This window comes from Mesocricetus auratus, unplaced genomic scaffold, assembly GCF_017639785.1.
Source record: "Mesocricetus auratus isolate SY011 unplaced genomic scaffold, BCM_Maur_2.0 Super-Scaffold_100006, whole genome shotgun sequence".
NCBI classification, from domain to species: Eukaryota; Metazoa; Chordata; class Mammalia; order Rodentia; family Cricetidae; genus Mesocricetus; species Mesocricetus auratus.
This window is the reverse complement of record NW_024429190.1, coordinates 86952183-86973516: the sequence shown is the minus strand read 5'-3', so window position 1 is coordinate 86973516 and position 21334 is coordinate 86952183. Positions and strand designations below refer to the sequence as shown.

The 21334-nt window shown below is 42.7% G+C and overlaps 1 long non-coding RNA gene across 1 annotated transcript; it reads left to right on the top strand.

Moving 5' to 3' along the window:
- Positions 1-12068: 12068 nt before the first annotated feature.
- LOC110342932 lies at positions 12069-20014 on the top strand. The gene is made up of 4 exons (XR_005877877.1): positions 12069-12113; positions 12513-12638; positions 13272-13553; positions 16230-20014. It is a non-coding gene; the product is annotated as an uncharacterized LOC110342932 (long non-coding RNA).
- Positions 20015-21334: the final 1320 nt, after the last annotated feature.

The window sequence follows — 21334 nt, the reverse complement described above, 5'->3', positions numbered from 1 at the left end:
GTATCAATAAATCCACAGGCTGACAGCACAGACTGGGGTCTACACTGGAGAAAAAGCAAATTGGATCAACAGTAGTGTTCATTACCCTGCACACTGGGAACCAGTGCTCCAAAGAGAGGCTGTTTTCTGGAGGGAAGACCCCTGTGTGACCCGCTTCTTCACTGCCATCCTGCCTGTACACTGTCACACAGCCCACACCCGCCAGCGTGGTCTCGGACAAGCAGAGGAAGGCTTCCTTTTCCTTTTTTGTTCTGTCTGCTTCCTTTCTTCCTTTCCCACTTCCTGTTGTTCAACCAGTGGCTTCCATAACCACTACCCATTCAGTTTCAGGAGGACTCATCCTGGCAGCCCACTGCTCTTCAGGAGCAGATAGGAGGAGGGGGTGGCCATGAGGTCAGATACGTGCTCATCCTCCAGCGCTGGACTTCCTCACCTTGTCCAGCAGCTCCTGAAGCCTACCTATTCTTTTCTGGCCTCAGGCAAGCAGAAAACCCTGAGATGTCTGCTTGGTTATGTCAGTCAGGGTCAGCCGGTAGCTCTCACGCCCCCATTCCTAAGATCTTTTCTGACTCTAGGATGGCAGGCAGAAGGGGAGGAGCCTCTTGGGGGATTGATGAGGGCATGTGTGTACCTGAGTGTGAGAATACAGGAGTCAAGTACAGTTCATAATCCCTGTGTTGTGGTTTAAGTGGACTAGCAATCATGGGCTTTCCTGCCACAGATCAAAGTGGCAAGAGAAACAGTTGTAAGAGTCAGAGGTCAAAAGGTCAACATAATAATGGACTACACTGTACAGGAAAATTAGAATGGGGCCTGAGGTCTCAATGGGTGTCCTACTCTTATCTTCCATGATTTCAACCTCACCTGAGCCCCATGTGCTGGTATCTTGTGCTCATAACTCAATATATATCCTAGAACCAATGAAACATATTGAAGGCTCAATGGACTTTGGAGTTTGGGGTTTGGCTTAGTGGCAGCAGGGATGGTGAGGGGTGGCTCCTGCTCCCTCTTCCTCCTCTTCCTCCTTGTCTTCATTTTCCTCCACTTTGGGGTACAGACTTGCTAAGTAGACAGCTCTGGTTTTGAACTTGAAAGTCTCCCACCACAGCTTCCCAAATGTTGGATCACAGTTATGTGCCATGATGAGAAACAAGACCCAGTTAATTCCTATACTGTTGGGAACTTCATTTAAATGGAATGGGTAGATAATCCGGTGCCTAAGTTTGCCTCCCAGCTCTCCGATGAAAAAATTCATATGTGGAAAGCAGCCTCAAGGCAGCAGCGCATGCTCCCACTGCACTGGTTTCCAGAAGGCAAAGCAGACAGCACAGGGTAATCTTCCCTGAAAATCCATCAGGGAAGCAGAACAGGGTGTGAGGCCTGGTGTGAAGATGTGGATATGTTGCTGACCTGTGAGGTGTCTTGACTGAACTTGAAGTCATACCAACAAAATGGAAAATGAAATATTAGCAGTGTTTCTCCTAGGGTTAGATGCTACTTATAGGTTAACAGGGAACACAGGCAAAGGCACAGAAAAATTACCCCCAGAAGCAGCCCCCTTTTATGAATAAGAAAAGTCTATGGTATAGTTCACATTACAGGCCATAAATAAGGCTTGATTGCCTCTTGAGTAAGTCCAGTCTCAGGACAGGAGCAAGCTGGACCAGTATGAGGATTTAGCAGCTGCAGTAGTTTGAATGTAATTGGCCCCCATAATCTCATAGGAAGTGACACTATTAGGAGGTGTGACTTTGTTGGAAAGCATATGGCATTGTTAGAGGAAAAGTGTCACTGTGGGGGTGGGCTTTGAGATTTTCTATGCTCAGGATAAAGCCCAGCATGTCAGTTGACTTCCTGTTATCTGCAAGATATAGGACTCTCAGCTACTACTCTAGCACCACATCTAGCTGCATGCCACCATGTTCCCCATCATGATGGTAATGGACTGAACCTCTGAAACTGTAAGCGAGCCCAATTAAATGTTTTCCCTATAAGTGTTGTCATGATCTTGGTGTATCTTCACAGCAACCCTAAGACACCAGCTATGTACAAAGGTGAAGTTCAAGGTAGAGCATACAGAGCATTAAGTTAAGCCAGGAACCTTTCTCAGCATGGTGCATGTGTTACCTTGAATCCAGTCCTTAAGACAAGCTTGGAATGCTCTGATCTAAGTCCCATGGAAGGAGAGAATTCTCCTGAAGCTCAGACAACATAAGGTTGTTTGGACACCTTGATTCGTGGGAGTTCCAGGTTGCTTGCAGCTGCTGGGTTAGCATCACCTAGAGAGTCCTTAAACAATATTGATGCCCTCTTCCAGCTTCCAATCAGTCAGGGGTAGTGTCTGGGAAATTGGTATGTTTCCAGCATTCCCCAGATGGGTCTGGTGTACAGTAGATGAGAACAGTGCTTTAATTTCCAATCCACTAAAGCAGCCCCTGAAAGACATTGTTTGTGGATCTAGAATTCTTCTGGAGATGGGAAACACAAGCTGGAACTTGGCAGGTATGATGGAGGATGTCCTTCTGTATATGTTTCTCTTTTTGGTTGATGAATAAAATGCTTTTTGGCCAATTGAGGCAGGAAGATAAGCGGAACTAGGAGATGATAAGAATTCTAGGAAAGGTAGGAGGAGAGAGGCGCCTTGAGGGATGCCATGTGGCCACTGATGGAGTAACAGGTCCAGGCATTCTATGGTAAGCCAAGACCATGTGGAAATACATAGATTCATAGAAATATGTTAATAATTAAGACAGAGCTAGCCAATAAGAAGCCCTAGTCATCGGTCAACATTTTATATTTGATATAGCATCTGTGTGTTTATTTGAGGCTGAAGAGTGGTGGGACCTGGTAGGACAAGAAATTCCAGCAACACGGGTATCCTGAAACTGCGTGGAGTTCTGTGAACAATGGTAATGTCCTAAGAGATGACTCTTCAGGCTAAAGAGGAAGAAGCAGCAGCAGATAACTTGGATGACCTCCTGAGGAGACAGCCCCACTGAGGTCCCTAACCTGCTGCCATCCCAGAATTACCCTTGTAATTCATCAAGTGATGTCAAGATGCTTCAATGAAGCATCTCAGTTGTTATGCGTATGTTAAAGTTGTTAGGACTCAAAGCCATGACAAACCTAGCAGCCAGTTCTCCCAGAATCCCTCAGTCCAAACCTGTTACAGGGCCTTCCTGGATGGCATACCTCTCCCCTACCCCGAACTTCTCCAGCACAGGGTCTGGGTGCCCTTCTCCAAGGTTTTTGACTACTCTCTCGATCAGTCTTTTGGCCAAGCATGCCCCTCTTGGTTGGCAGCTGTTCTTCCCTCTCACTCCCAAACCCAGTCTCGTCATGTTCAATCTGGATTCTCCCAGAGGTCCCTGCCTCTGGTTCTGCTCTCTCTTTTATTTGCAATTAACTTTCTCCTTAACCATACCTAGGAGCAATCATGTCCTTAGCTATTTTTTATTTCTGTATTTCATTCAAAGTCATATATAAAAGAGAGTAAGAACAGCACATATGTAGAGTGGCCCCGTCTTGATCATGCAAAATAAAAAGAGGGGCTTACGAGCTACTGATTGGCAGCTGAATTACAGATCCCCAGAGCTAGGCTTCATATATAAGCATTAGACCAGGAAGGTGCCTCATCAAGGGGATGAAGTGGAAACTCCAGGGAGGGAGGAATAGAGTAGCTTCATAGCAGGTCTGAGGCAAGCCCTGATACTTCCCACCTGTATCTGTGTCATTCTGCTTCTACCTCAGAGAGCATCCAGATCCAACAATTCTTTGCTGATTATGTGAAAGTTACAGGTGACTAGAAGTTCTTCTATGTAAGCAATGGGCCTCTTGATTATTTAAATGGTCTAGCACAGTTTGAGTGACTGCATATCTCGATGCTGGCTTTGTTCGTAGTTACAGCCCTCTAACCTGCCACAAGTATCTGACTCTTGAGGATGCTTAGTGAATATTGGCTGAATGAATGAGTGAGTAAGTAAACTGAGGTATAGCTTTCACAAATGTCCATGTTTTCTTGGTTCTTTTAATAGAGGAATTCTGTAATTGTGGGAACACCAGACCTTGAGCAGAGACCCACTTCCCCTTCTGCCTGGGAGTAGGCAGCTGTAGACAATGTTTAGTAAAAACATGTTTACTAAAAAACGATACAATAAGTTCCTGGAAAAGGCCTTCCCATGGAAACCGCCCTGACCTCGACCTTGTCTAAAGACTAACCGCACCTTCAAAAACCCACACACATCCACCTCTGGTGTCAGAGCAGAACAAGCCAGGGGAGAGGAGAGAGCAGAAGCTTCTCTGGTGGGAGCCTTTCTTAGGAGGTTTTCTTGAACCTTTTTGGAGCCTGTTTAAAGTTTTCTTTATATCGTTGAACGAGACTCTGTGTTGTCAATCATCGACACCCTCCGCACGTTCTCGGACACAGGCCGCGCAGCAGACATGACATGTAATAATCACAACTAACCCATCAGACAGCAGTTTTCACCCTCTTGGTTGTACTCAGTAAGGAAAGCAATTGGTGATCTTATTCTCAAATAGGAAGCCATCACACAGAAACAGGCATTGCAATGTAATTGATAATCAATCGATCTTTTTTTTCAGGCTGTTTCATAGTGCTGCACCACATGACAGCAGAATGGCTTTCTGGCTGAAACTGGGAATTCTGAACTCTGTTCTTTCTTGAGCCTGTGTGGCACCAAGTGCCCATCTACGGTGTAATAGCTTGTCTTGTTCCCCTGCCTCCATGCTGGGACTGTAAATGATACAGGAGATAGATTAGTTCTCTCTGTTAATATTGGGGGAGGGGGACTGAGAGAGCAGACTGATAATAAACTCTTGCTGAACCATTGACAGCTTTTCAAACATTCCCAGGTAAGACAGCCCAACTAAGCAAGGAGGGAATCACTTTAGACATCATTACTCCAGTTTCTCAGAACAAGGCTTTTCAGTAATGGAGTTTCACCAAAGTGACAGTGATGACATTGGAGTACATACGACAGGAAGCTGGGTTGGCACTTTGGGGTTCAATCCACACATCAGGTTATTTGAGAACGTCTTGTGCACAGTAGTCCCTGGGAAATGTAGGCAAGGCTACATCAGGTTGTTCATGGGTAGCCCATCAGAGATGACCATTCAGTCACAATTTATAGTCAATCAAAAGTCTTTATTCTAGCTGGCTGAGACCACATCCAGGTATTTGGAGACCTAGGTGTGGTGGAGTGTGCAGAAGATGAGGTTTTTAAGCTTAGAAACCATGGCCTGCTATCTTGCTCAGCAGCTGCAGGCTGGGAGCTTTGCAGAAGTGGACAGTTTGAAGCAAGCAGTTTTCCCAGAAGTTAAAATTAGCAGTTAGCTGGAGGGGTTCCACACAAATGGGCGGTTTTAACGAAGGCTAACGTGAGTTAGCTAGGACATCCTGGCCTTGGGCTCCTAGAATAGAGCTGGGTCATTTTCCATGGGCTTCTTCAACAAGGAGATCAGATTCTAGTCAGACCTGGAATGTCTTCAGCAAGAATACAAGATGAGGAACCTCTGCACTATCCTCCCCTGCCACAAAGTTGCCTCCATTTTCTGAAGGCTCACACTGAGATATTTCTCACCCCATGATTTCTTGAATCTGAAATGCCTGAGGCCCACTAGTGTCATGTGACAACCAGAAATCCTGCTGCTGGGGAGGGCTTAATGCCAAGACAGAAATCAGCTGGCGTGGTTACCTGGCCAAAATGAAAAGAGGAATAGTAAAATAACAAACAATCAAAATGCAAATACTAACTGACTCATGCTAGGGTTAACCACCAGACTTTATTGGCTATTTTCTAAGTACCAATCAAATACTGATTTACCAAAATAGCAATTTTCTATTCCCCTCAAATATTTTTTAGCATGATATAAATTTATTATAGAGAAACGAAGTTATTTTCCTCTCTCTCTGGGGACACTGGTGATGACTTATGCTGCCAAGGGCTGGTAGCTGAGAGGTGGGTCAAAGGAGCTGGATGCCTGTTTCCAGTAGGCTGGAAAGGAAGCTCTTCATTGGTTAAACTGCCTGCCCCCTGTTGAACAGGCAAGCACACTGACAATGGGGCATTGGTTTTTTTCTGGGGTGAGTAGGAGTGCCACAGCACTCAGGACCACTGTTCTCACCCAACTCGAAAAGCACACGTGACCTTAAGGGCACCCGCCCCAGGATGTCTTATACATGGCCCAACCAACTCCTTATAAGATCCAGGAAGGGGTGAATTTCCTATTTGATAAACAAAACAGCTTCAGAGCGATTTACTATGTAGGTAGAGATGCCAACTTGTTGCCTTCACACTATACTGACTTCCACAGGCAGCATTCACACAGTTAGAACTGACCATACCATTCCATAGACCAAGCACCACCTCAGAGCTGTAACCAAGGGGCCATTAACTGCTTCATCCTCTTGCTGGTGTTTTTCCATCCTGTTGGTATTTCCTAAAATAGGGCAGTCCTGCAGTTTGCTTTTTCCAATGGCAAGTCAAGCAGGCTTTCCCATTTAGAGAAGGGAGACAGAGAACAAGAAGCAAGGCATGTAGGGAAATGAAGAACATGGGAAGAGTTAGGAGGCCAACACTGTCCTGGAGGCTAAAATGGACACTCCTTTGGGTGGGTGGGTGGGGGAACTCCACTCCCCTTATCACAGGATGTAGGAGAAGCTTACTGGTTGGTGTCTCTGTGACTTCCAAGGTTGGGTAAGGACTGGAAAGTCTGCAGGGTTTCTTACTAATGAGTGAGTTAATCCTCAGGCAGCTCAATGTCAGTGATCCTGATACTGCCCCGACTTCCTACAACCGCATGATAACATAACATTCATAAGTAAACATTATGTCTACATTCCATCTTGGAGTCTCTGGGAATCATCATGACTGCCACTATATTCTAGATCCCTTAGTGGTGGGTCCTCATGTTCCTCTCCAGAGAGAGGCATTATTATCCTTTTCTTAACTTAAAAAGAAAAAACACCAGCAAGAGGAAGAAGCAGTTAATGGCCCCTTGGTTACAGCTCTGGGGTGGTGCTTGGTCTATGGAATGGTATGGTCAGTTCTAACTGTGTGAATGCTGCCTGTGGAAGTCAGTATAGTGTGAAGGCAACAAGTTGGCATCTCTACCTACCTATTAAATCGCTCTGAAGCTGTCGTCTGGGAAAATTAAATGTCTTGCTCAAGGTTCTCTAGGGGGACCTGTAGGCTTTTGAATCAAGGCTACCTACATCTCAGCTCTATGGGATTTGCAATGCCAGGCCTAAGTTAAAGAGCAAAGGAGGCATTAGTGATAATGTAACACTCAGCTTCCTTCTGTGATGTAAGCAAGAATATCAGGAAAAGCGAGGTGCGGCTGGGTGTGTAGGGGTCTGGTGTGTGACTCCTGAAGTGTGGGTTTGACTTGCTTGCCTTCTCTAAGTCTCAGAATCTCTGAAAATTGATTGATTCAGTAAAACTGCCTCCATACTAGTAAAACAAAGCTTAGAATGCAAAAGTCCTTCAAGGTTTCGATTGTGTAAGAACCCCACCCCCATCCCCATCCCCGGATCTTCATTAAACATGATCCAACTCCTACCTCATCCCCATTTACCTCTGCATGCTGGTGTTCTGGACATGCTGGCGCATGGGTGGCTAGAATGAGATCTCTTCTCTGTCATTTCAGGAACACAGTTTTGTTTGACTGAAGATGAAATTTCCTAAACTTGTATGAGAATCTCCCCCAAAACACTGTTTTTTCCCCTGATATCTTAGTTAGATAAATGCCTTTGTAAAGTCTATTATCTCTCTATCTTCTTTACTTCATGGCCCCTGTGATGGCATTTAATTTGTGAATACTTCTTCCGGTTACACTGTAAAGTGGTAATGGCTGAGCCAGTATCTTCTCTTATGATGTGTTTGGTGCACAGACGTGCTAATCATCGTTTGTATAATGAACAATTAATAGAAAACACTCCCTACATTTGGCATACTTGGGAGATGGAACAGGAGGATCAAAAGTTCAGGAATATCTTCTACTATCTAATGTTCAAGGTCAGATCTCTTTGCTATATGAGATCCAAAGTTTAAGAAGAGAAAAAATAAGAAAGGTAATGGGTGCTTAAAATAAAAGGATTTATGTAATTCTCAAACATGTTTTAATTTCAGAGCAGGGAACAAGACTCAGCCAATACTGTCATAGTCTGGACACTTCAGAAGCATAGCCATGTTCAAACACAGGAGCATACAGGAATCCAAGTGTTACTTATATAAATTTAGCTTGGTGGCTCGTGATGACTGGGCAGGTGACTTCCTATGTCAGTCATCTAGAAGACTTCTCTCTTCCATACCAAAGTCTGAATACCTCATTGAACATACAAACAGCTGTTCTTACAGAGAGTTTGTCCCCCAAATCCACCTGCTGCTTAGAAACATCCAGAAAGGTGAACACATAGGGAGATTGCACAGCAGATTTAGCATGGAACCTGCTCAGAAACATTGGTAATTGTTACCAATTGATAGATTATGCCAGCTTCTGCTACTGCAGAGTCAAGGAATCCCCAAAGTATTTCATTCCATGTTTTCCTACTTTCCACTTGAAAATTTCTTTCTTTGCTCTCAGCTCTCAGAAACAATCTCAAGACCATTATGCACATGCTCTTTATCTCAGGATTTGTAAGTTCATTGGGTATGATTTATGTGTAACTTGGATTCAACTTTTGTTTAGGAAAATAGATGTTTTTAATTAGCAGCCATGTGTTTGTCTCAGTCTTGGCTAATGTCTTCATCAGGACGGAAGCAACCATGTGGTTGGCAATCATCTTTACTAAGGTTAAAAGAGAGTACTCACCATGTAACTTCACCACCATCTTGATTAAGATGAGCATGTGGTATAAGCCATCTAAGGCAACATCTATAAAACTTATTAGTCCTACTTGGCTCTCTGATTATCATTGTATCTCCTTTTTAGGCTAAGGAGACGACAGCATGTCTCCAAGATATTTTGGATTTGGATGCATATTTTGTTCTGAGAGTAAAAGTTTTAGATAATGAACAACATATATTTAATGAATAAAGCATATTTGATAAATAAAGTTTATAAATTCCCAAGTTCTAGTTAGATTAACAGAAGCTGACATATATACCTATTCTCTTTGTGTTTGCTATTGCTAATGTTGCTAAGCTTTAGCTATTTGGATAAACTGAGTCATACAAGAAACTGTGATATTCTATATGGGTACACAATAAAAGAATCAGAAAAATAAGGTCCTCAATCCCTCTGTGAACTGTATTTATTGTTTAAAGTTTTATTTTGATGCTAAAGTGTCTTCAATTCAGATTTTTAAGGCTCAAACTTAACAGGGATAAAACTGTAAAAGCCTAATCTTATAAAAGCTACTAACTTGGCAACTGTTAAATAAAAGGCATGCAAGTTAATGTTCAGCCACCTTATAAATGATCAAATTCTTTAATGTGCTCAGAGCTATGCTTGTAGTCATGATAAGTAAAAATGTAACTCATTTATAGGGACAAGCTTTATTTAAATTTCTGTGTATATCTTTCAAGATTAAGCCTGAAGCAACTAACTAAAAATAAGTAAAATTTGATTAAGATCTGGTATACTTACCAGATTATGGCCCTCAAAACTCCCCCAGACATCTCCTGAATATGCCATTTAAATTATTTAATGAAAAAACTTCCAGTGATAGACAAAAATCACAGCTCTGAACTTTGTCCCTAAGGTCTCCTCCAAGGAAGGTGACAGGGCACAAATGAACTCCGTTAGAAGCTTGCTTCAAATGTGACAAAGATGTCTACTGGACAAAGAGCTGCCCATGCCTTGCCTACCACCAGGGCCCTACCCAAACTGTGAGCACTGTTGAATTGCTTTCCCGTCTCTGTTTGACCAACGCACATCATTTTCCCAAGTTCCTCATTTCCAGGAAAGGCTCTTGAATCTTTGTGTATGGCAACTAAAAGCTAATGCTGACCTATGTGGCAGCTGAGGACTTAATGCTGTCCTGTGACAGCTGAAAACTGATGTCTTCTGTCCCTAACAAAGCCTCCGAGACCAAGGAGGAACCTAGGACAATTAAAGTGGGTGTCACTTTAATTGATACAGAGGCCATTTGGATTATACTTCCTGCTCTAATTTATCCTTCTCAGATCTGCAATATTGATGGCTAGTTGTAGCTTTATCAGTTTAACAACAGCAAGAACCAGTTCTCCCTGCCTCACACTGCTACAGCTGTGTGTGTGTTTTATCTATTTATTTCTTTATTTATTTTTGTAGAGCTACTAAGTCTTCTGCTGAGAAAGGCAGAATTCATGTGGAAAGAGGCAAACTCCTAATACAGGCTTCAATTTAACTTTTTTTTTTGGTTTTACGAGACAGGGTTTCTCTGTATTGTTTTGGAGGCTGTCATCCAGCCTGGCCTCGAATTCACAGAGATACGCCTGCCTCTGCCTCCCGAGTGCTGGGATTAAAGGCATGCGCCACCACTGCCCGGCTCAATTTAACTTTTAACTATTCTTTTATTTAAAGGAATTTGCTTTGCAATGACTGCTCTCAGTAATCAACCACTATGTCTCATGTAAATGATTGGGTGAAAAAAGAAATGGTTTGAAGTTAATTTAAGTTGTGATTATTAATAAAGTAATTTAAGGTATCTAATGTAAGTTGTAAAGGTCTGATCCTGTAAAAGCTTGAGTAAGTTCTGAGGATCTAAGAAAGCGATTTATGGCATGTAAAAGCAAGTTATAAAGGTCTGAGGACATGATTTAAGGTATGTGAAAAATGAGAATTATTTCAGATTTCTTTCCCTTTTGCTATGCTATTGTTATATTGAGACTTCAAAAGTTCAGAGTTTTAACAACAATCCGCAGAGCTCTGATAAACTATTAGCCCAGACCTGGTAAAGCACTGACTACTATTATCACAGTCACAGTTCAATTTCTTTTGTCTTTTTCCTAAGTAAAGTCTTAAAAGGACTTCTCACTGGCTGATGTCACTCCCGTCTCATCTATCTCTCTATCCAGCCCTCTGGACAGAGGAAAGAGCATTCACGCTTCAAACCCCAAACCATAGCTTTTGCTCTGATTCAAAAGCTTGAGTCTACTCCAGACACTTGCTAACTAACTGCCTTACTGTAACAAAAAATAAAAACCCAGGGACTGATATTAGGCTTCAAGCTTCAAGCTGAAGATCAGAAAAGCAAAGCAACTGACCACTAGCTCTTACCTCTGCCTCAGTCTGCAAGGGTGATCCTGCTAGCTCCATGAATCCTCAAATTGCAATACTAGACTGCTGCCTCTCCACAATATGGCTGGAGACTAAATCTCTTCATCAAACATCAGACTGCAGTCCCAGATTGCTGCCTCTTCCTATAACAGCTGTCAAATCCTGGGATTAAAGGCGTGTGATCCCAAGTGCTGAGATCCTCTTTGTGTATGCTGTTTCTCTTTAAGACTGGATCAATTTCACGTAGCTCGGTGTGGCCTTGAACTAACAGAGATTCATCTGCTTGTCTCCTAAGTCCTGGGATTAAAGGTGTGTGTCACCATTGCTTGGCTCTATAGCTTGTGGCTAGCTTTGCTTTTTGTATTCTCAGCCAAGCTTTAATAAATCACAAATAATGTATCACCACACTTTTCTACAATGTATATTTCAGTGTAGATTACAAACAGTGGCAATGCTAAAATGCCTTAAACATATATCTCATTTTATAAACTTAACAATTTCATATATACTTCATGGAGTCGTGATTTGGATCCACATTCCATAGGTTAAATGGACTCCAGATAAGTGCTCCCGTCAATAGCTTCAGCTTTCTCACCATTTCCCACCCTTGAGGGTGGGAGTTTCTCTCTCTCTCCCTTCCCCCTAGTCTTGGAAGTCCTCCCTTTCCCCCAGCTCCCAGGACCTGGAAGTGTCAAGTGTACACCCAAAATAAAAAGTTTCTCCTAAGCTCCTTGATGGGGAAGTCCTGTGTATATGTCAATAAAGCACTGTTGGCCAATAGGGAAGCAAGATAGGTGGGACTAGGAGTTGAGGAGGATTCTGGGAAAGAGAGACACAGGCAGACACGCCATGTAGCCACCAGAGGAGGAAGAGGTCCGGACCTTTCTCTGGTAAGAGAAATACTTAGATTAACAATTATGGGGTAAATACTTAAGTCAGAGATAGCCAGTAAGAAACCAAACAAACGGCCAAGAGCTTCATAATTAATACAGTGTCCTGTGTGTTATTTGGGGATGGCAACTGTGGCAGGGCCCAGGCAGCTGGCGGGGGCAAAAAACCAAAGGGGCTGGCAAGGAAGGCTCCGCTCTACAGCTCCTTAGCTTAACCTCTGCCCCTAGTTCATATCTGTGCCAGCAGATTTCTAGTCAGCACTAGCCCTTGGGGGAACCAGACTTGTTGAAGACTGGTGTGAACTGGATATTTCCGATGACTTTCCTACATGCCCAAGCCTCTGTCTTGAACCAGCACTCCAGGCTGATCCAATGTGTCCTGCACTTCTCTGGCCTCAGGTGATCCTACAGAACCCAGGCAGCAATCGAAACAGATGCCTCCAAGCCTGGCCTCCTCTCACCCCTCAGGCTTTTTGACCAGCCTTCCAGGCCTCTTGGGCCCTGAAAATAGTGGCAGAACTTCATGTAAGTATCAGTTACAGAAGAGATGCTGTTGCCTTTCATCACCAACAAATGGATAGAATGTCAAATCCAAATGAAATGCCACTTCCCAAAATAGTGACACCCATTTCCCTCCACCAAAGGAGCCATTCTCCATCACTGTCAGAGGGACAAATGTCTATCTCTCTGTGTTATGTCTATTAGTATACCAAATTGTATGCTTGTTGCGGGATATTTTTTTGTACTCTGTGAAGATGTGTCTCTGTTTTACCTCATCTGCCTAGCACATCTTAATAAAGAGCTGAATGGTCAATAGCTAGGCAGGAGAGGATAGGTAGGACTTCTGTATAGAGATAGGAACTCTGGGAAGGAATTCCAGAGGAAGGGCATTCACCGGCAAGATGCAGAGGAAGTTGGATAGTACTGGGGAAAAGTAATTAATAAAAAGTTTCCATGTCATTATTTGGGATCTGGCAGTACAAAGAAAGTCTGACTACACTTGCTGACCTCCAGATCTCTCAGTATCACAACTGGCTCTTCTCAGCAGTTTTCACTCAGCCCCCTATCCTAAACTTCTCCAGCTCTTTCTCTGCCTCTCTTGCTTCCTCACTCTGCTGGCCATGCTCAGTCTCCTACTTTCTCTCTGCGCTCTTACAGATGCCTCTGGCTGTGATCTTTCTCCTCAACACACCGTGAAGCAGGCATGTCTTCAGTTTTTACATCTACTGTCAAAAACCAGTTGCTGAACATGGCTGTTAACTTATGTGTCAATTTGACTGGGCCAGAGTGCCAAGACACTTTGTGAAGCATTATCCTGGGTGTCCCTGCATGAGATTAACATTTGCAAAACAGGACGGAACAAAGCAGATTGCTCTTTGATGTGAATAGGCCCTATATAATAAGCTGTGATCTGAGAAGGACAGAAAGTTGGACCCGCCTGTGAGTAAGGTCAATGCCTTTGAGCTGGGACATCTGTTCCTTTTTAATATTTAGTGTGTGTGTGTGTGTGTGTGTGTGTGTGTGTGTGTGTGTATCTGTGCACATTAGTGCAGTTGCCACAGAAGCCAGGGGAGGGCATGTGGTCCACTGGTGTTTGTAAGCAATATGATATAGGTGCTGGGAAATAAACTTGGGTCCTCTGCAAGAACACTAACGTCCTCTTAACTGCTGGGAAATCTTTTCAATCCACACAGGTTAATTTAATTAATATATATATATATATATATATATAGTGTGTGTGTGTGTGTGTGTGTGTGTGTATTGAAGTCTGTCTTAGTTAGGGTTTTTATTGCTGTGAAGAGACACCATGACCACGGCAACTCTTACAAAGAAAGCATTTAACTGGCACAGCTCACTTACAGTTTCAGAGGCTTAGTTCATTATCATCATGACTGGGAGCAGGAAGACATGGTGCTGGAGCTGAACAAACTACATCTTAATAGGTAACAAGAAGTTGACTGACAGTCACATGAGGAAAGCTTGAGAAAAGACCTCAAAGCCCGCCCTCACAGTGACACACTTCCTGCAAGACTGCACCTACTCCAACAAGACCACACCTCCTAATAGTGCCACTCCCTTTGGGGGCCACTTCCTTTCAAACCACCACAAGGTCAGAGGACAATATGTGGAGGTCCGTTTTCTTCTGCCACCTCGTGGTTCCCAGAGATTGAAGGGACATCAGTTATTTCCCTAGGACTCAGGATTATCAACCTTCAGAGTAGAACTACATCATTGGGACCTCACCTCATGAGTCCTCAGAGACGTCTCAAACTCTATAGTTATAAAAACAAGTCTTTATCTCTCTCTCTCTCTCTCTCTCTCTCTCACACACACACACACACACACATACACACACACACACACCTGCTTCCATTTAACAAATAATATAGCGTGGGTAACACTGATTTAAGTGTAGCTGTTTAAATTTACAGCAAATGCCACTTGAAGTATTTAGCTAGTGAGCATTGTTTTTACATTAGACTCTGCTAAACAGTATTTTTTTAAAGATCGAGTAGTATTTCCCAGAAAACAGTTAAATTATACTTCTTAATTGAAGCTTTAGGAGCTATGACCCTATTAACTGTAGATTTATTTTGCAGCAAGTACTTAGAATAATCATCCCTACAAATTACAATTTGCATTCATTTCTTAACTTGCAGAAATGCAGCTACCCCAATAGAATTAATCAACAAAAGTTAAGTCTTAAATTATGCCTTAGAGTAGCCAGGCAGTAGTGCCACACACCTTTAATCCCAGCACTCGGGAGGCAGAAGCAGGTGGATCTCTGTGAGTTCAAGGCCAGCCTGGTCTACAGAGCAAGTTCCAGGATAGGCTCCTAAGCTACATAGAGAAACTCTGTCTTGAAACACCAAAAATTATGACCGATAATAAATACTTCAGGATGACATATAAGGTAGACATCAAGTTCATTATCAGGAATGGACATTTAAGGTGGTCTCTCCACTATTGCTTAGGTTGCCAGTTGGTGTCATCCTTTTAGATCACTAGAGGTCTCACTGGTGCCAGATCTCTTTTCCAACTTATGACTCCTTCTATTATGGTATTTCTCATCCTGTTCTCCCCCTATTCTACTCCCCACTCAACCTTCCTGTTCCCCCATGACCTACTCTCTCCTCCTCTTCTACCCCTGTTTTCTTCCCAGCTCCTACCTCCCCCCCCACCTCCCGCCGTGTTCCCAATCTGTTCAGGAGATCTTGCCTTATTCCTCTAGAACCTTCATCCAGTGACTGATGGAAGCAGAGGCAAACACCCACAGTTAAACATTGAACTGAACCCATGGAACCCAGTGACAGAGAGAGAGAGGAGCAATGAGCAAATTGGCAAAGAATGGGCTGGCAAAACCAGCAGAGACAGCTGATCTGAACAAGGGGAAGCTCTTGGACCCCAGACCAATAGCTGGGAGGCCAGCAAGGGAATGATTTAGATCCCCTGAGTGTGAGTCAGTGAAGGAGGCTTGGGCAACCTATGAGACCCTCTATTTATCCCTGGCATACAAACGGACTTTATGTGTCCATAACAAAAAAAGGGATGCTCTCTCAGCCTGGACTCTTAGGGGAGTGCCTAGACTCTGCCCTGAGCGAAATGACAGACTCTGGATATCCCCTATGTGGAAGGAACTGGGGATAGGGTTGGAGGCTGGGGGGATGGTGAGGGGGCGTGGGAGGTGGGGAGGGAGAGGGAACTGGGATTGGCATGTGAAGCAAGCTATTTAAAATTAAACTAATAAAAATAAATAAATACTTCAGATTCATGAACAATTGGGAGGTACAACCCAGCTCATGATCACTCTAAATTATATAGAGAGCCAATTTATCTTCCATCAAAACTCCCATGATACCTGAATATCTTGATCAGGTAGCATCTGTGCATCCTTACCATTTTGGTGTTTGTTTGATTCATGATGGCTGATTGACACATGTGGTTGGATGGGTAGGGTTGTGTGCTGTGAGTTTTCATGTGTTCATCTGTCCACTGTATCATATATGGAAGAGAGGATACTTCCCTGGACTCTAAGTCCATAATACTAAACCATGGGGCTAAACCTTGTTCTGTCTCATTTTTCCTTGGTAAAGCCCACTGTTCTTCCGCCCATAGTCACCTGTCTTCCTGCCTGTGGAACGGAAGCAACACCTTGGACTCCTCCACTTCCTTCTGCTTCCCTGCACAGGTGCTCCAGTTGGTTACTGTCCAACTCATCTATACTGCTGTTGCCGTGTTTTCTCTCCATCATTTTATGGATGTCTAACATCTAGACAGACTGAGGCAAAGATTGCCAGCCAAGATGTCCTTGTCAGAGGTTCTTCTGTCAGCATTTTGGACACTTCCAGGGATTGAAATTGCCTACCATTTCACTCTGAACTCTTTGAAGATGGGATTTCCCATTATCATGCAACGGCCAATGTTTCATTCTTTGTTCCTGTGACTTATCTGCCGAATATGCTCTCCTACTACCTCAGGATGGCCCTTCACCTGGAGTCTCCTGTTATGACTATAGGCTAATTGTCTCTTACTTTGCCTTTTTACTGTAGTCAGTGGGGTCTTGCCAGGACAGCCTTCTATAGACTGTGCCAGAAAAGGCCATGAAAAAAAGAATTACTAATATCTATTATATTTGTGCAGTCAAATGGTCAATGCATGGCTTCTATTTACACCAGACTCTTATTCCTGAAAAGCTAGTAGGAAGTGCCCATGGTGTAGTTGTATGTCAATAGAATTTCTAATGTCACCATTTAACCTATTATTGAATTCAGTGTTGACAGTGACTCCATCTAAATGAATTGTGTATTAGTCTGATAAACTGTTGAAATAAAATCTTGGTGTTATGTTTTAAGTTAGTTCCTAAGTATGTAGACATGGTAGAGAGTAGACAGAAAGTATTTTGCTTTGAAAGTCAATCCAGTAAATATCATCCCCATCCTTGCTTTCTCCTGTTTTCCTCTGTCTCTGTCTCTGTCTCTCCCTCTCTCCTCTCTTCTCCTTTCTTTTTTGAGCAAAGCAATATGACTATAAAAGAATTTGAAGACCACAGGTATTTTTTTTAAATCAGATCTCAAATACAATTTTGAGAAACTTTCCTTTCTAGTGTCACACACTGTACCATTGATAGCAGAGCTGGGTCCAGGTCCCACCCACTCATTGATAATGTACTGCAGACAAATTTCAAATTAGATTAACTTACAGGTCTCTACTGTTTTGCTACACAGAAATGGGTGTGTAATATAACAAAGACACACGTTGCAATGCATTCTAGGTCTGCTGAAGATCCATGCACCTGTGCTAGAACACAAGCACAAATGAATGCAAAGGTGGTGGTGGTGGGGGGCAATCTCATTGCTTGCCAAAACCATCAAGGAAGGTTTCCATGCAGGATGGAAACAAAAATCTGTACCTAATGTCCTGCAGTGAAATTCACTCGGCTAAGTCAATATTTATATTTAAAAATGGAAAATTAAATCACTGTTTTGATTTATTTTCAAGAAGCAAATTAATAACTCACATCATCCCCAACAAAAGACAAGTGACTCGGTGTACTTGTGCCTCTGTCCACCTGCTTACATAAAGGATCATCCACACATGGTCCCACTGCTGCCTGCCCATTAGCACATCATCGCTACATTAAGAGCCTCTCTAAAACCAATCTTTCTAATGCTGGTAGGCAACTTTGACCTTCACTTTCTTGCAGTGTGAATAACATTGCATCGTATCTACACAGAACAATGCAATCATCTTTTCTATTTGCAGCACTAAGACAGTCAACAGTATTTGATACAATCAGCATGTGTCTTGATAGGGAAGGCACATGGTGACAAGCCTAACTGAATGTAGTTATTCGGCTGTCATGAAATGCACCTTATGGTGATAAACTTCCCCCATAAAATTGGAAGACTATCACATAAACATGTTTCACGAAGAAATACACTAACAGAATTCACTGCCGGGTGATTGTTGGAAAACAGTGTTGTATTTATTGTGCCATGGTGTTCACAGTGTGTGTCAGTGTTCCAATGCTCATTACATTTTACAATGAAGTAATTACCGGGTGGTGATTTCTTTATTCTGGCCAACAATTTTATCTAATTAGTGAACAATAAATTGAAACAATTAGATTAAGGAAATTTGGATGGACATAGCAGGCAGACTGACTTTCCAGTTATAGACTCATTGGGGATGTTTATATATTTTTTATCTTCATGGTAAATTGCATTTTCCTACCCCAGCTGTTTTACCTGTCATCTCTCTCTCTCTCTCTCTCTCTCTCTCTCTCTCTCTCTCTGTCTGTCTTTCTCTCTCTCTGTCTCTCTCTCTCTCTCTCTCTCTCTCTCTCTCACACACACACACACACACACACTCTTCCCACTGCCACAATGTTTTTATTAAGTACTAAAATAATGACTGTGTTAATGGAGTTGCTGAAGGATCTATGGCACATTGCTGAGGTTAGGATATAATTGTCTAGTGAAACACTTATATAGCCCCTAAACTGAAAATATAAAACTTACTTCAAGACATCTGCCCTTAAGTTTTATGATCACCCAGGGAATGCTGCACATATCCTGGTGCCTACTCTCTGGCTAGAAGGATGAAGGAGGACCCTCTGGGAATCTGTATGAAAAGTCCAGCCTCTTTGCTTTGCTGAAGGAGGGCTTGAGGATAGGACCAGTCTGAGTTTTCTGTCACAGTTGCAATCACACATCTGGATATTGTCCTTTGTGTTTCAATGAATTTATACGTTAAGAGATAGCTTTTCAGCCCCAGGTACAATCATGACAGATTATACCTTTTAAAGACAGCAATTTCAGGAGAGACTGAAATCTGAGGGGCTGAGGAAACCAACCCAGCCGTTCTAGCATACCTAGCATGTGTTAACTTGTTTTGTAAACTGACAAGGCAGGTTTCAAAACAAAGTCATTGTGAGGAACATGAAGGACACAAATTATACTAAAAGCCAGTATATCACCATAATGAATACGTGTGAATTCAGCACACAGCCTTAAAACACGAAAAGAGTCAGTGACTGCCACTTGGAGGTAATGAACCATGATCACCTGAGTGACTCAGGATATAGACAGATCATGGAGACTTAAAAAAAAACACCTCGTGGTGACCTTTGGTAGGACCTTCTTTGTCTAATATGACATTTTAAGACTCCCATATCATTGTGACAGTGCAGGCTATATGTGTCATGGAGCTCAGGTAAGGTCACTGTGCAGGAGGCACACTTGCCTATGGATATGCATTCCTACTCTTCCATCTATCTGTTCAGCCACAATTCAGTGGCATTTAAGTGTTAAAGGAGAAAAGGGTTAAACTTAATATTGAGTACATGATTATGGTTTAGTCTTACTATACCACACAAATGTATTATTTATATGCATATGATAGAAGTTTCTGGAAGCATTAAGGAGAGCATGTCCCTGGCTTTTCTAAAAGTCTGGTCTGGGTCTTAATGCTTCCTTATACCCCAGTATCTTGCTTATTAGTACATGGGCAACAGATAGGTAAATCAATGATGGCTATTTGTGTGTATAATTTTTTCCTGTCATCGTACTTCAACTGATGAACATTCATACAATGTGTTAGGCATTAGGCTTATGTTTTACACGTTATTTGTTAATCTCTACAACAAATAAAGGTATGTCATATATATATATATACTGGTATCTTAACATATGAGAAATATTAAATAAGTAATTGAGACTTCTATGAGATATGGATGATGAATCTAGGATGATTCTAGTAGAATCTCCATTCTTGACCAGGGGAACCCTGGCTCTCTTTGTAATCATAACTGTTTCCCTGACTTTGCAAATTGAAAATTATTGTTTAAATTATTCTTCAATGATTTTGTGCATGTATACAGTAAATCATGTTTGCACCCACTCCATCCTTTCTCATTACTACCTCTTGTCATTGCCTTCTCCTCTTTATATATAATTTCCCACTTTCATGTCTTCTCTCACATTTTTTAGTGAAAATTGCTCTTAAACTTTGTCAACTGTCCACTGAGTAGGACTGTGAGCTGGTACTATACCAGGCTGAGTATATCCATTCTACTAGGGTCTGGGTATAGGTAAGGGGGCAGCAGAGAGTCCATGCCTCCATTTGGCTTGTGTTCAAAGACAAGAAACAATAATTAATAGTACAAATACAAACATACACCTGCTTCTATGAGACAGCCTTCGTTCTTGTGAATGAACTACTGAGAGCAAGGAATAAGAGTAGGCTGGGCCTGGAGGGTACAGAACATCCAGGGTGCTTCTGCAGTCAGGGTGTTGGGCAGTCTTTTGTGAAGCAGTTAAGGAGGCTGTCATTGGAAAAAGAACTAGGAGGAAACACAAGGGCAGGGCCATAATAGGGAACATTCCTGATTGCTCAAGAGCCACAGCGCTAATTGAATCTGAGCTACAGGGCGGGTGAGAGAAGGTGAAGCAACAGGAAGGGCAAACAAGAGAGTGTCAGTGACACAGGTCTGGGCTTCCTTTAAAAATGATGAAATGAAGTCTGGCATGTTTACTATGGTGTTGGCATGAGTATGAGAGGGCATCAGTTGATATTATATACAGATAAGGGGTCATAGCTTTTCTCATCAAAATTACTGTTACAGACTACATGCATGTGTGCTGTCTTCTTCATGAAGCAATCTCGTCCCCTACTGTACATTCAGAAGGGGTGTTCCGGAGAAGAAATTAGGTCGCGAGGATGGAGACCTCAAGAATGGCATCAGTGACCTCATTACAGGATGCCCGTGAGCTCTCCAGCCTGCCTTCCAGCAAGCAAGGACACTGAAAAGCCATCTACGAACTAAGAAGAAAGCCCCCATCAGAAAACACCTACTGACGCTTTGGACTCTCAATATCCAGCAAGAAATGTGACGAGTTCACGAGCCACCTAGTCTGTGGTAGTTTTGTTCCCATAACCTAAACTGATCAGGACAAAAGTTGGTATGCAAGGAAGCATACGATTTGAAAATATACCGAAGTGTGGATAGAAGCTGGGAGAATTTTCACAAACAAGGTCTTGTAGCAGTTCTTCCTTTATGGTTCTGAAGCAGGGACCATGGGAGCCCAGTGTGGACTCTCCCAGAGAAAGCCACTGCTGTGGAGCTGCCCAGGGACACGGGGCAGTAGAGACAGAAGCAACCAATCAAGTACTTACAGTTGTCATAGCAAATGTGCTTAAAGTCTGACATTAGAGAAGGT